The sequence below is a fragment of the Panthera uncia genome, chromosome A2 (genome assembly GCF_023721935.1).
Source record: "Panthera uncia isolate 11264 chromosome A2, Puncia_PCG_1.0, whole genome shotgun sequence".
NCBI lineage: Eukaryota > Metazoa > Chordata > Mammalia > Carnivora > Felidae > Panthera > Panthera uncia.
In genome coordinates this window covers 105,566,777-105,582,623 of record NC_064816.1, presented here as the reverse complement: position 1 = coordinate 105,582,623, position 15,847 = coordinate 105,566,777, and positions in this window count along the sequence as shown.

Sequence of the window (15,847 nt, the reverse complement as noted above, 5' to 3'; positions counted from 1 at the left end):
ACACACACACACACACACACACACACAATGGAATATTACTCAGCCATTAAAAAGAAAGAAATCTTACCATTTGCAATGACACGGATCAAGCTATAGAGTATTATGCTAAGAGAAATAAATCAGCCAGAGAAAGCCAAATACCATTTCACTCTTATATGGAATTTAAGAAACCAAAGAGATGAACATACGGAAAGGGAGAAAAAGAGGGAGGCAAACCATAGGGGACTCAAGTACAGAGAACAAAGTGTTCTCTGGGGGTTGATGGAGGGAGGTTGGGGGAAGATGGGCTAGATGGGTGATGGGTACTAAGGAGGGCACTTGTTGTGATGAGCACTGGGTGTTATATATAAGTGATGAATCATTAAATACTACTCATTACACTATTTTAACTAACTATAATTTAAATAAAATTTAAAAAAGACATAGGCAGCTTGGATAGAACTCTTAAGGCTTATTAAGACAAAGCACCTGGAAATTAAATGTTTTTAGTAGTTTACACTTAAAAGCAAAATTATTTGATCCATAACTATGAGGTCTAGAAAGCCTGGGTCTAATACATGGGTGATATTTGGTCTACAGAGATGTAGTAAAGAAAGAAAACCATAAGCAAACATACAAAGGCATAAACAAATGAGATCTCTTATGAGTCAAGAAGACAGATGGCATAAAGTCCAAGAGGAAATCAGATTAGATAGCTATGCTGAGGCCAAAGATGGAGAGAATCCAGAGTTTTAATAAGATAGATAAAGTTATGTTGTGGTAAAAAAAAAAAAAAAAAAAAAAATCCTGAAATTCCAATGGCTTAACATAACAAAATTTCTTTATTGCTCATATAAAATGTGCTGCAGGTGCAGAAGACACCCCAGGGCAACCCTCTATGCAATGACTCAGCGGTCTTGTCTGCTTTGATCTTGCAGCCCTACCATCCGAACAAGAGGACTCTTCAATAACTTCTCTCACCAGAGGAAGAGAGCACTGGAGGGTCTCATCTTGACAGTTAAATGCTATGGCTCAACAGTGACACACCCAATCAGTCTTGCTAACTGTAAGAAGACAAAAAGTGTCATCCTCTGGTGTGCACAAAGACAAGAATCATGGTGGTAACTAGAGGAGGATTTAGATTTCACTTGACAGACCAAAGGGAGCCATCCACTACTTAGACAAGGGTGTAGTCACGTGCAGCCTACCTTCCACTAAGAGTCTGTTCAATGCCTCCGACACTAACACAGCCTCTTGTTTAATCCTCATAACAATCCTATGACACAAACATTACATCCTAACAAATAAAGGAACAAAGGATCAGAAAAATTAGAGAATATACCTGAGATGACATAGCTAGTAAATGGAAGAACTTGAATTTCACCCACCTTTCCAGTTCTAAGTCTGTGTTCTTTCCACCACAGTATACTGTTACTTCCAAAAACAGATTCATTCGTAGGAGCATAAAGAAAGATAAAGGCTATTTCAAGGAAAGTTTGGAAGTTCTGTGGATATGATGTAATAAATCTTTAGTAAACTTATGAAGAAGGGAGAAAGAATACTCACATATATGACTGTTTATGGAAAACATTTTTAAAGAAAGATTAATATCTGAATGAACAGGGAAGGATATAGTGATGAAGAAGTAGTGATAACATAAAGATTAATTCCTTTTTCTCTTTTTTAATTTTTTTTTAATGTTTATTTATTTTTGAGAGAGAGAGAGAGAGAGAGACAGAGCATGAGCCGGGGAGGAGCAGAGAGAGACAGAGACACAGAATCAGAGGCAGGCTCCAGGCTCCGAGCTGTCAGCAAAGAGCCCAAAGCAGGGCTGGAGCCCACAAGCTGTGAGATCATGACCTAAACCAAAGTCAGACACTTAACTGACTGAGCCACCCCCGTGTCCCAAGATTAATTCCTTGTTCTAACCAATCTTCTTGGGACAGTGATCTTATTAAAAGAAATGGAGGCAGAAAACAAAGTGTACGTTTGTAGGAAAAAATCAGTTTGGTTTCAGATAGCTGAAAGAAATGAAACATCTAAGTATAAATATCTAAGGATATGAATCTGGATTTTCAGACGCAGATAGTGAAGGTAATTATTTGAGCTTTTCTGTATAATGGTATCTAGATAAATAAACTACCTTTTCAACATACAATGGCATGGTTTGTAAAAATCACTATAATTACATGCGTATTAAGTTTTTAATTTTGCCAAAATATTTATGTGTAAAAGCACTTTCCTAAGATCTTGAAATGAATCCTACCAATTCTCAGCTTAAAAGTTTCTATGACTCCTATTGTCTTCAAAATAATATTCAAACTTGTTAACACGGCATTTAACCTACTAAAACCTAGTCATCCTACCTTGCCCTTACTCATACCTCAGCTGGTCATGCAATAAATGAAGGAGAAATCTGAGATTCTTTCTTTTTTCCAGTAATGATAAAACACAAATTTTGTAATACTACTACTTACTTGTGTATTTTATCTTTTTTTTTTCATGTTTAGTCATTTATTTGAGAGAGAGAGAGAGAGAGTGAACAAGAGCTGAGGAGGGGCAGAGAGAGGGAGAGAGAGAATCCCAAGCATGCTCTGCACTGGGCTCCACCCCACCACCATGGGATCATGACCTGAGCTGAAATCAAGAGTCAGATGCTGGGGCCCCTGGGTGGCGCAGTCGGTTAAGCGTCCGACTTCAGCCAGGTCACGATCTCGCGGTCTGTGAGTTCGAGCCCCGCGTCGGGCTCTGGGCTGATGGCTCGGAGCCTGGAGCCTGTTTCAGATTCTGTGTCTCCCTCTCTCTCTGACCCTCCCCCGTTCATGCTCTGTCTCTCTCTGTCCCAAAAATAAATAAAAAACGTTGAAAAAAAAAAAAAAAAGAGTCAGATGCTTAACCAACTGAGCCATCCAGACGCCCCTTATGTCTTCTATCTTAATGGTTATAAACTATAAGCTGTAAATTCTAAATAGCACATAAACATTTACTATCAGAAAGATCCTAATTTATTTTATGTGACTATATACATTTAGGTAACAGTGACTCATTCAACCTGAACATTTGGGTTGTATATATGAACTGGCATCACCCTCCCATCCCCTAGGTCAAGAGCAGAGAGAGTCAATCACTTTATTATGATTATCTTCTGTTAATCAGAAGTTTTTAGTCAATTGGAAGGTCTTCCGTGATGTGGGAAACCTATGGACTATCTTACTTCAAGACCATCTTCCACCTGTGCTTATTCTAAAAAGCAATTTTTCTGTTTCTTATAGGCATATCTATAAACCTTTTGGAACTGCCATGCACAGTGATAGTTCTGTTCGCTTACTTCTTTGTTGTTGAGTGATAGAAAGAGTTCCCTCTTTGCCCAAGAATGCAATCGGTACTATAATTGATAGCCAATTTGAAAAATAAGCGAATTATTCTGTATTTTTTGTTAATTTTTCTAGAATGTTAATCACTCAGTACTAATGAGTGATCTGTTGAAATTGGTCTTCTTCAGGTGGTAATATTTCAGAGCCGCCTGGGTGGCTCAGCTGGTTAAGCATCCAACTTTGGCTCAGGTCGTGATCCTGCAGTTTGTGAGTTCAAGCCCCACATCAGGCTCTGTGCTGACAGCTCAGTGCCTGGAGCTTGCTTCGGATTCTGTGTCTCCTTCTCTCTCTGTCCCACCCCTGCTCATGCTTTGTCTATCTCTCTCAAAAATAAATAAACACACACACAAAAAAAACAAAAAACCTTGAGGTGGTAATATTTGTTCCTGGGGTTGTACTTATTTGCTTTCTAAGACAAGTAATAAACTTGCTGAATATTCACATAGCCACACTCTTGGATGTCTGATAGAACTTGTAAACTCCACTTTACAGATATTCCGAATTTCTGATGTTTCCTCTGAAACTCATCCCAACTTGCCTAAAGAATAACATCACTATTCTGCAGTTGCTCAGACCAAAAAGCTACTGCTGTCCTGACTTGCTTTTTGTCATAGTTCCACATCCAGTCTATCAGGAAATCCTGTGGCCTTTATCTTCAAAACAGAACCACAATCTGACCATTTTAGATCTGGGCCATTTTTTGGTTTTTAACTGGTCTTGCTTCCATCCTGTCTCCCTTACAGTCTGCTCTAAAACTAGCAGTGAGAGTAACCCTTGCTCATCTATAAAATATATGAGAGATCTGTTATGCCTCAGTGCCTGTGGTGGCTCTCCATTTTACACCAAGCAAAGCCCAAGGACCTAACCACGACCTATACAATCTAGTCTCTGGTTTACTCTCTCACCACTGGCTCCTATTTTCTTCCCTTCAGTCACTCTACTCTGGCCACGCGTGCCTCCTAGCTGTCTACTGAACCTGACAGGCATGGTTTCCCTTAGGACCGCTGTACTAACTGTTCCCTTCACCTGGAATGTTCTTTCCCAAAAAATCCATACTGCTTATATGAGTTACATAAGTATGTGCAAGTACAAGTGTTTAATTAACTACAAGGTACTAAGTAAATATAACATTCTTTACCATTATTATTTTCATAATAAACATCTGTCGGTATTATTCCTAATTTCTTTAGAATGAATTTGATTTAACTGTGCATTGGAATCTAACTAACATAGCACGTGTAATAGTAGCTTTGGTCACAGGCCTGGTAAAGTGCAGTCTTCGAGACACTCATCTTTTAGGTATGTGCTATTTCTCTCAGTAAGACGATAACTGCCATTTGTTTAGCCTTCAGTATAAGCAAGACCCTGGATTTAAGATGCCTTATCTGATCGAATCCTCACCTCAACTCTGAGATGGGAAAACTCATTTCCTAACTTAACATCTGAGGAAACTGAGTCCAGAGAGATTAAATAACATACTTAAACCCATAGTCAATGCATGTGCTGGTACTCACATCTAGGACTGTCTGAATCCAAAGACTTACAAAGTCCTCCTTATAGTTCACATCGGAACTGAAAAAGCATTACTGTGGATTTATACACGTTTATCTGATTTATAATGCTCTTGAAAGTACTTGAACTATTTTGGATGCCAAAACAGTTTAAAGATGGGACAAACTGATTCCACACTATAAATGCAATGGCTACCCTGTATCCTTTTAGCAGTCAAGCAGACATGGAAAATTCCTGATCCATAGTACAACAACTAAAAACAAAGTGTCAAAGTAAATTAAAAGTGCAATAATGTAAAAGAAGGAAACATCAAACAGGTTTGAGAGGATCAGAAAGAGTTCATTTAAGGGGAAGGAATTCTAGAATGTTACAAAAAATCAAAACACAAAAGGACCAGGTAACTCTTTTTTATTTTAAGAAATGAGCTCTGATGATCGTGGGCCATGATGGCTAATTCAAGCATATGGATCATCTAAAGGCAGATGCACGTTGATATGTTTCTAGTTACCAAGCAAACAAATGGCCACATCGCAGTTCAGCAGAAGAGCTGTCCCCCTTTCTTTCCCTTTGCCTGGCATGTGAAAAGACAACAAGTGACTTTAGAGCCAAATGGGAGATACAAATGTGTAGTAATGCCATCTGTGCTTTTCTATTTCTGGTCAAGAGAAGGCATATGCTGATTGAGAAGATACCAACAGATACAGCTGTAAATAGTTACCCTAATTAGTGTGTGTTAGGACCAAAGAATAGAAATTGTCATCTGGCTCAAGTGCTGAGATGCTTTCAGATGAGGAAATGAGTTATAAGTCGATTACCTCTTGCTGGGAAACGCTGTTGACCACTACCCAATAACAAACCTATCTATTCCGCTTGTTTCAAGGCTTTTAGGAACTATTAACTCAAAACATTTTTGTAATTGATACACATCTGCAAACCATAAGGTAGCTGACACATAATGGTTATAAAGAAAGAATGAGCAAGTGACAAACTGAAAGAGTATACCTTGAGAATCTGGACACTATAAATATAATGCACATCTTGTCCTTTGGATGGCCAGGGAAAATACACTTCTCGCTTCACCGAATATATGTAAGTCTTGCTAAAGCATTTTTCATTTTAAAAAATCTCTAATGAGAGTCAAGCATTAAAAAATAATTATACTCACGGTTGTTTTCCTCCACAGAAATGAAAAGAGATGTTCATACTGCTAGAGGAGGGAAAAAAAAGACTAAATGATTAAAGCATTTAAAAGTTCTTACATTTTAATGAGAAAATATTTAACCTCTCTTGGCCATCAGAACTCTGTGTTCTCTCTTTTTTTTATATATATATATACCAACAATCTAGAAACAATCATTTGGCAAAAGAAAAAAAAAAGTTATCTTTGTCTAGATTCCGCACATACAGTTGAAATCTTCCACTCATTTCTTTCTTCAACAAATAGCTAAGAAGGACCTACTATGCACTCAGCACTATCCTAGTCACTGGGGATACACCAATGAACAAGACAGACAAAGCCTCTGCTCTCAAGGTACTTATATTTTCATAGAGGGGGGAAAACTCATAAATGAAAAAAGATTTTATGCAATGATTTCATACAGTAAGAGTAAACCAAGAAAATATGGAGATGGCCTAAAGGGAGGAAGAATCTATGTATGGTTCTGGGTGAGCTGGGGTTTTTGTACTAACAAACAACCCCAAAGTCCAAATGGTAGGATGAGGGTAGCCTTATTGTTGATTCTCACCAAGTACAGTGATATGGGTAATGACACGTGGCAAATTATATTCCGGCGTCTGGAGGCTTTCACCTCCGGGCCGTATATTCTCACATTCCATTGGTCAAAGCAAGTCACGTGCTGATGACTAGCTTTAAGGAAGAAGGAACGTGCAATCCTACTGCATGCCTGGCAGGAGGAGAATTAGGAATATTGGTCCAAGGCAATAATGGTTATCACAGTCTATTTTAATTGGCCTTATGGCAGAATGCTTCTCTGAAGTGACGGCATTTAAATGAAAACCTGAATGATGAGAAGTGAGTCATAAATAGATCAGCAAACAGTTAAGTGCAAAGTTTCAGGAGGGAACAAGTTTGGAGGAAAAGAGAAGTAGGATGCTGAGGCTGGAGCACAAGTCATTAGTACAATGAAGAAGACTAGAAGGTATTAAGGTTGGGATCAGAGAGACAAGTAGAGACCACATCATAGAGGTTTATAGGTAACAACAATACATGTCTCTTTATTTTATGTGTAATGAAAGTCCATTTATAATTTGATAAGACTAAAGAGATCAAACATGTTTTTAATCCACAAAAGGACACACAAGGTTATATATTCTTTTGAACTCTTCCTATTATGGTATGTCTATTTCTTTCCTACAAATTAACCAAAGTCATTGTGCTATATGTTAATAATGCACATTCTTTCCACACACATCACTGCTTAGATTTTTTCCTAAAAAAATACTCATGAGTGAATGCAGAGATTTACCAACATGCTGCTTTCACTACGCTGCTCCTTAAGAGAAGGCACGCACAACTCTGTTAAACTATGTCACAGAAATGTTTGATCCCATGGGAACATTTTACACTACATCATGAACGAAAATAATTAACCTATATATTTATCTCATTTAGAAGACTATTTCAGGGACACGTGGGTCACTCAGTCAGTTAAGCATCCGACTTTTGCTCATGTGAGGTCATGATCTCACAATCAGTGAGTTAGTTTAAGCCGTGCATCAGTCAGGCTCTGTGCCCACAGCTGGGAGCCTGGAGCCTGCTTCAGTTTCTGTGCCTGCTCCTCTCTCTGCCCCCACTCGCACTCTGTCTCTCTCTCAAAAATAAAATTAAAAAAAGAAAAAGAAAAAGAAAAAGAGTATTTCATTTTGTGACAATACATACCCCTATCCTGTGTTGTAATTTCAAATCAGTACAATATCCTAGAAAGCAATTTGTTATCCAAAGACATAAAAATATACACAATCTTGGGGTGCCTGTGTGGCTCATCTGTTTGAATGTCTGACTAATGATTTCAGCTCAGGTCATGATCCCAGGATTGTAGAATCAAGCCCAGCTTTTTCCACCCTGGGTGTGGAGCCTGCTTGTGATTCTCTCTCTCTCCTTCTCTCTGCCTCTCCTCCACCTATGCGCATGGAGACATGAGCACCCGCTCTCAAATTTACACATACACACACACACATACATGCACACACACACAATCTTTGCATGAATTAACTATGCCTCTGAGAATTTGTCCTAAGGAAGTAATTAAGGATATGTTTGAGAATAAAACTAGTAGGATGTTCACTGAAAGACTGCTTGTAAAAACAAAAAGGCAAAAAAAAAAAAATGTCCAACATTGTGGTATTTTTGAAAATCAATTGTGCATATCCACAAGGTAATTTCACGAAGCTAGTAATTGTGATGGTGCAGAACTATACCCAATGATATGGAAGGGTAATTATACTGTTATTCTTTAACAGCAGGTCACAAAATATCCTATAAAATATATAACCTGTGTTTCAAAAAATCTGTGTATACAAAAAATTATTTTATTTTTTACTTAAAAATTTTTTAATGTTTATTTACTTTTGAGACAGAGAGAGAGACAAAGTGCAAGCAGGGGAGGGGCAGAGAGAGAGACAGACAGACAGACATAAAATCTGAAGCAGACTCCAGGCTCTGAGCTGTCAGCACAGAGCCTGATGTGGGTCTCAAACTCACAAATCATGATATCATGACCTGAACCCTGAACCAAAAGACGATTAAACGACTGAGCCAACAAGGTGGCCACAAAAAATTATTTTAATGATCATATAGCAAGATATTAATGATGGTTACTTCTGGGTTGCTGAGATTTGCATGTTTTATATTCTTTTGTATTGTATTTCCTATTTTTTATAAATAAGCATTTATTTTATAACAATAATCGTTATTTTTGAGAAAATAAATATCCAACACATTACTAAACTCTGTGTATAAGACCACAATTTTGTAACAGTATTTACCAGTTTGTTATAAATTTTTGGTACTAACCACATATATACCACCCTCCAACACACACATGAATATATAAATCTCTGCCAAATAACTGTTAACATTAGGAAAAAATTTTGTGTTTGTGTTTTTCTGTACTTTAAAAGTTTGCTATAATAGTCATATATTACTTTTATGATAAGAATTTTTTTAGACAGGGGCACATGGGTGGCTCCGTTGGTTAAGCATCTGACTTTTGATTTTGGCTCAGGTCATGATCTTTTGGTTGTGAGATCACGTCCCACATACAGCTTTGTGCTGGCAGCATGCAGAGCCTTCTTGGAATTCTCTCTCTCCCTCCCTCTCTGCCCCTCCCCTACTTGTGCTCTAAATAAATAAATACATACGTACATACATACATACATACCAAAAAAAATGTTTTTTAAAACAATAGGTCTTGCTTCTCTGCTACTCCCATTTTCCACCATAACTTTCACTGAAAAATCTTTTATACAGTGCAGGATTTAATTCTCCTACAAGCTACAACCCTCTTATTTTGACTCGCTACCCTTATAGGGATTAATTTCAATAGAGATGATCTATTTATATTAAAAATACACTGTAGTTTTCCCTCATCCTTATGAAATCACCTTTTGGCAACTGTACTTAAGTCTGATACCACAATGAAATTCTCACAATTCATTGATTTGGTAAACTTTAGGGCATAAAAAGTAATAAATCTTAAAAACAAATTTATCAAACTTGAAACAGTGTGTTGACATGTATTTGTTAAGAAAGTATTACATGAGATGTGTGAGATAAACTAAGTTTCAGTTTTCCTAGAATTTATATACTCTAATATGAAAAGCATCTATAAAAAATAAAGGATATCATTGTATCTTATAATACTAGAGTACTATGTAACATCTGTCCTATTGGGGGAGAGACTCCCCTTTTTTTCTGAGTCTTGGCAGGAGGCAAAGAGATCAGATCTCTCTCCTTAGCCTCTGGAAGGCAGGTATGGCCTGGGAGCATGGCAGAAATTCACTGGATACCTCTATGCAGAACTTTGACACTGAACATGAGGTGTGTGTGTGTGAGAGAGAGAGAGACAGAGACAGAGACAGGGGGAAGGAGGGAGGGAGGGAGGGAGAGAGAAGAAAAGAGAGGGAAAGAGGGACTGAAAGAGAGACTGAGAATTCACTAATGGTGATAGCATACAGTGTCCAGGCCATGATATTCTAACCCAAATGTCCTATAAGACCCTGCCTGTACTTCCTGCTGTCTAGCTTGTTTTGCTTTTGACCTATATATTTTATTTAGCCTTATTATCAAGATATGCTGCTGATTCTGTGAGCTACCCAATATAGTTCTGAATAAATTAGCTAGAATCTGTTTCTGTTGCTTGTAATCAATAACCTTAACTGATAGAACAGTACAAACTTACAGGCTCTGCGTGGCTAAAATTAACAACTAAGGAACCAACAGATGCTGGCAAGGATGTGGAGAAAAGGTAACCCTCTTGCAATGTTGGCGGGAATGTAAACTGGTGCAGCCACTCTGGAAAACAGTGTGGAGGTTCTTCAAAAAATTAAAATTGGAACTACTCTATCACCCAGAAATAGCACTACTAGGAATTTATCCAAAGGATACAGGAGTGCTGATGTGTAGGGGAACATATACCCCAATATTTATAGCAGCACTTTCAACAATAGCCAAATTATGGAAAGAGCCTAAATGTCCATCAACTGATGAATGGATAAAGAAGATGGGGTTTATATATACAATGGAATACTACTTGGCAATGAGAAAGAACGAAATCATGCCATTTGCAGAAACGTGGATGGAACTGGAAGGTATCATGCTGAGTGAAATAAGTCAGTTGGAGAAAAAAAGATATAATATGTTTTCACTCATATGTGGATGTTGAGAAACTTAACAGAAGACCATGGGGGAAGGGTAGAGGGAAAAATAGCTACACCCAGAGAGAGAGAAAGCAAATCATAAAAGACTCTTACATACAGAGAACAAACTGAGGGTTGATGGGAGGGTGAGGTAGAGGGGAAAAATGGGTGATGGGCATTGAGGAGGGCACTTGTTGGGATGAGCACTGGGTGTTGTATGGAAGTAATGAACCACTGGAATCTACCCCAAAAACCAAGAGCACACTGTACACACTGTATGTTAGCCAACTTAACAATAAACTATATTTTTAAATAAATAAAATTGTAGGTTCTGCAATGATACTAATTAAAATTTATTGAAGGCATGATATGTTTGATTCTTTACATTCACTATCACATTTAATCTTCATCAGAAACCTAACCTACGAAATAGATATTATTTTTATTTTGCCAAGAAAAATCCAAGGTTGATATTGATAGGTTAACTTGCCAAACAGCTGACCACAGATGGAAATGGGATTCTAAACTAGGAAGTTCAACTTCAAAGACCAGGCACTTGACCACTAGTCAAGAGCCACCTCTCTTTTTATGTAGCTGGGGTCATCCACATCAATCTGAGAAGTAGGGCAAGGAGATCTTGGATCAAGTATCAAGGAAGAATTTCCATTCACAGGAGACCAAAATTTTTGAGACAAGGACTATGATACATTTGTGGGTCATGGAGTCCGAGGTATCTATTAAAAAGAAGAACAACTAGGGGCACTTGGGTGGCTCAGTCGGTTAAGCGACGAACTTCAGCTCAGGTCATGATCTCACAGTTTGTGAGTTCGAGCCCCACATAGGGCTCTGTGCTGACAGCTTAGAGCCTGGAGCCTGCTTTGAATTCTGTGTCTCCCTCTCTCTCTGGTCTTCCCCTGCTCATGCTCTGTTTCTCTCTCCTTCAAAAATAAATAAAAATATTTTAAAACTTTTTAAAAAAAGAACAACTTGATGCATAAAATCAAAGCACAGACACTTGTGAGCATCATGGTTTGAAAGTGGTCATCTTAACAGAATGATAGAAAGTGTCTAAACTGTGAAAGTGGTGTGGGAAAAGGCCATTTAATGGAATAAAATATGACTGAGCTCGAAATGCGCAAAAGGTGTCATTTTTAGGTGTTGCATTACCATGTCTTTGGCGATTGTGAAAGAAATCCAAAGTGCATCGGACTGTTGGCCTTGATCATTATAATGACAGACTTGGAAGTTCATACCTTTATGTGTTCATCAGATGAAGGCCAACAAACTAATATTTATCGCAGTCCTAGAGCACAGAGGAATCCTTAACCGTACCTACCCAGAAAATTCCTCCCACAACAGTGATTTAAAGGGCTAGCTGGATGCCTTTAACAGGCCTTTGAGCTTTGTTCTAATTATATTACAGTTAACTGACTATTCCAGAGAATGTGTAATTCATGATGATTATTATCAATATTTACTGAAGTTTTCCCTCTAGACTTTCAAGGGAATGATGATGTACTCTCCCAGAAGAGAGAAAAAAGACTAATTTTATTTTTTCTTCACATCTCATATACAGCTATATCTAGATTTCCTGTCCTACTGCCTGTTTTAAATCTCTTTTATAAAGGACATAAGGAAAATTATATACAACAAAAAAATTATCATTTTTTAAGGGATGCAGATGGCAATCTGTTCTATGTTTAATCACGTTCAAGGAAAAGCATCCACACAAAGGACATAAACAAATGCCTAACAGGCAAAGGTCAGTAATGTAAATGAGTGGAGTAGGCTAAGTAGGAAGTGTGGCAAACCGGAGATGGGGAGCCCATCAACACAAGGCAGCCTAATACAGCTTTGGCTAGTTGTTGTCATGGGGGAAGGCCAGCTAGTGTTACTGGATTTTTCATTTTTTAAAAAATAAGCCAGAAATCCAGATTTTTATTTAAAATATTTGGACTTTTAAAGTTAGCAACTGATTAACAATTTTTTTTTTTTAATATTGTGATCCAAACAAAATATTTATGGAGTCTGAAATCAGCCTGGTACCACTAGTTTAAGATCACTAATCTATAGACATACATAAAATCAGACGATGTATTTCCTTTCAAATCTTTCTCAAGTAGAAATCCCATGTGATCTTTTCTCTTTAAGTTAAAAATAAGTCTTCACTGGCTCTTAAGTACTAAGGGAAGCTTCACCTATTCCAGAGTCTTGTCTCAAAGCATACAGGCGGAATGGATCCCAGCCTGTCTTTCAGCCAAAGACACGTGACTGAGGAAGGACCCTAAACCAGATGATCAGGGAAACAATATAAAATATCAGAAAAAGTTTAAGTTTGGAGTCAAAGAAGGTCTGTTTAAATTCTAGACTTGACATTTAGTTTGTATAATGTCTCTGAGATTGAGTATTCTCATCCATAGTTTGAGCCCTGTACCATCTGTGAAGATTAGTATGAGAAAACAAGTATAAAATACCTACAACATGAAAGTTATAGAACATGATGGAAAGTAGTTAGTTTCCTTTCTCCTATGAAAGCTGAGGAACAGATGAAAAATCTAAGAGTTATAAATAGATGTAATTTGTCTTTAGCCTTCCTATAAAGTGTCAATATTGTTGGGATTCTGCATACTATAACTGATTTTTTTAAACTACTCTTACTGGAGGACATGAAACATCTAAAGGGAAGCAATCTAGGATGCTATGGAAGTTCAGTTTCATGATCTCTTGGGGCATACAGACTCTTTACAGCCACCATTCTGCCATAGCTGGAGTATGACACTTGTCCACAAAGTTGAAGACAGCAGCATCTGCAAAAGGGGTGCATTAGTGGCTTGTTAAGGAAGGTTCCACAAAACTGCCATAGGATAATCAGCTTACATGTAATTGGCCAAAACCTAGGCACATGACATTTTGCTGCAAGGAAGTCTGGGATATGTAGTCTTCATTCTGAGTGGCCATATGCTAGGCTGAAATTTGTCACCATGGCCAAAGGAAAGATGAATTGTTGGTGGGGGTTGGGAGACACAATTGTAGTTTGTGCTTCAGAGGCCTTTTTACCTAAGGAAGGTGAAGTGATAACATCACATATTTCATTTTTATCTTATTGACTGTCCCCACTACAAACAAACGAACAATTGTCTATTACTTTCATTATTTTGTAATATAGGAATGGAAGGGATGACTGGACATGGGTACCCATGTTTCAATGCTTTTCCCCAACTTTATTGACCATATTTTCTTCTTTGTGTGTGTGCCTTGTTACTTCCAGTAACATATGAAGATGTATAATTAAAGGAAAAAGAAGACTCTATTTTCCTTAAAAAAAAATAGTTGTAGGAGAAGCATTTCTAGTTTCATCAGGTTTAATGTGTTCTAAAATTCTCAAGTAGGTGAAAGAAATAAATGAATCCCAGAGCACCAACCACTGCTTTCCTCACATAATTGACTGTAGTTTATCAATTACAGACTTTTAGGTTAAGAAGCAAAGTATCTGACACAACATAGGAATTGGATACATGTGTGATGAATAAGTGTAAAGAGGAGAGGAGAGGAAGAGAAAAAGCAGAAATAATAGATGACAGAGAAAACAGAAGAAAGGAGTCAAACAATAGAAAAATTTCTTCTTTGACTCCCCTAAAATCCAAGAGATGGGAAATTCTTTCTCCATCATGAAGCAGGAGTTCAATGGCTAGTTACTGTCAAGCTCTTCCTCAGACTGAGCTAAAATCTACATCCATGTAATTCCCTCGTGCACGTGTCCCACCCTACCCTTTCCAGAACCAGAAGTTTAATTTCCATATCAGGGTATATTCATCGTAGGCAAGTACTTTCTGACCAGAACAAGGATCATTTCATTGGTATGTATCTGGTTTTTAAGTGGTAATAATGTTTAGCCATCTTATAAATAGAGACAGTAAAGTGCACAAGTTGCTGAGCAAGGCTCAAAGGACAAAAAAGGGTCATAGGAGAGCTCCCCACCTCCTCAGAACCCACATAGCAGGTGAAGAGATAGGTTACAAAAACATGACACTGTGTTAGTGTATGCAAAGCTCTGAAAAAGAAAGCAAATAAAAATAACTTAATGTTAGTTAAGGGGCTCAGAAAGTTGAAATTCTTCCTGGAAACATCAGGGTCAATGTTTGGATCTTGATCGCTGTTCTCTAAACCTCTCATGACTGCAAAATCAGGTCAGAGATTTTCATCATCCACTCTTCAGCATGTACTCATATTGTCAGTGCAGGATGTAGGGAAGCTGGTTTGGAGGAACTATTCCAGGAAGAGGCCTGAACATAATTTACACTCAGGCACTTGTTCTAACAAAAGAAGCAGACATCGCAAAACTAGACTTTATTTACATGCAGTATAGCTAAGAGTAAATTACATTGAAAGTGAACACATTCAATGGTAGCCAGAGTTATTTACTGCTTTGTCATGATGAGATATTAAAACAGAGTTGCTATGACTCTCCACAGAATAACCAAGGCCACAGTTATTTTCAAAGTAATCATATACTTTCCTAATTTGGAGAGTCACAATGGACCAAACAATAAACAAGGCTTTGAAATCTCTTTCCCAAAACGCTTCAAATCTATAAAATTATTTTTCTTTCTATATTCAGTAAATATTCTTTTTTGTCAGCACTCCCCACCTATGTGCAATTTTTTAAAGTTTATTTATTCTGACCCTGAGAGACAGAGACAGAGAGAGAGAGAGAGAGAGAGAGAGAGAGAGAGAGAGAAACCCAAGCAGAGTCCACACTGTCAACATGGAGCCCTATGCAGGGCTCCAACTTGTGAACCACGAGATCATGACCTGAGCCGAAATCAAGAGTTGGATGCTTGGGGCGCCTGGGTGGCTCAGTCGGTTGAGTGGCCGACTTCGGCTCAGGTCGTGATCTCGCAGTCCGTGAGTTCGAGCCCCACATCGGGCTCTGTGCTGACAGCTCGGGGCCTGGAGCCTGTTTCGGATTCTGTGTCTCCCTCTCTCTGACCCTCCCCCGTTCATGCTCTGTCTCTCTCTGTCTCAAAAATAAATAAACGTTAAAAAAAATTAAAAAAAAAAAAAAGAGTTGGATGCTTAACCAACTGAGCCACCCCACCACCCTA